Source organism: Nomascus leucogenys, chromosome 6, assembly GCF_006542625.1.
Source record: "Nomascus leucogenys isolate Asia chromosome 6, Asia_NLE_v1, whole genome shotgun sequence".
NCBI classification, from domain to species: Eukaryota; Metazoa; Chordata; class Mammalia; order Primates; family Hylobatidae; genus Nomascus; species Nomascus leucogenys.
The window spans coordinates 66,137,378-66,138,368 of NC_044386.1; the positions used below are offsets into that span (position 1 = coordinate 66,137,378).

Sequence of the window (991 nt, forward strand, 5' to 3'; positions counted from 1 at the left end):
TGAAACATCTGAACAAATCAATGTCTGGTGGTGAGGCAGCTGCTTTCTCCTTCCCTTCTGTCTTACTTAAGTCTTTCAAGGCATGCATGGTACAACCCAAACTTCTTCCTTCAAATGCAACTAGTCTAACATCCAAACATCATGCACAACACCTGGGTGGCAGCACTGCACTACACCCACTCCCACCATGGCCCTGCTCCTTTGGCATGATATGTGGAGCATCTGGAGGAGTGTGATTGGTATTGGAAAGAGGAGGGAAGAGGAAAGAGCATGACTGCCTGGCTGGGAAGAGATCAGCCCAAGATGTGCAGGCCAAGCCTGAACATGTCATTGGTGCAAACTCAACTATTGTTGATGTTTTTCAACAGGAACATCTAGCTGGTGGAGCCCCATGATGGGGTCTTCATCCACCTTAAGCTGGCCCACAACCAGGCTGATGATGCAACTGGCGTGGGCTGATGGTCCTGCGCTGTGATGCTGTGCTGGATTTTTTGGAAGGGACGACTAGACAACTTCTCCACAATGGCAGCTTTCCCCTGGAATTGCTGTCCTTCTCACGTAAGGCATGGCACATCAATGTAAATTGCACCTAGTTGGGTTTTCTCATTATGAAATAACTGGTAGTAATGCTGAATGAAGCTGGATCCAATCTGCTCCCAGATTGGCTCATCTCCCATTCTGGAGCATCACCCAGCCTCATTGAAATCTGAAGGGTTGGCACAGTGGCAGCAGCAGCATGACAACCCAGCACAGTCTGCCAAGACTGAGCTTCTTCAAAAACTATTTGTGAAAACTGCTGGGTGTGGTGGCTCACACCTGTAATCCCAGTGCTTTGAGAGGCCGAGGTGGGAGGATCGCTTGAGGCCAGGAGTTCCAGACCAGCCTGGGCAGCATAGTGAGACCTTGTCTCTACAGAAAAGTAAAAATAAAAAAATTAGCCAGTTGTGGCAGCACATACCTGTAGTCCCACCTGCTTGGGAGACTGAGGCAG

The 991-nt window shown here is 49.3% G+C and overlaps 1 pseudogene; it reads right to left on the minus strand.

Moving 5' to 3' along the window:
- Positions 1-293: 293 nt before the first annotated feature.
- On the minus strand, positions 294-677 carry LOC100589534 (annotated as a pseudogene).
- Positions 678-991: the final 314 nt, after the last annotated feature.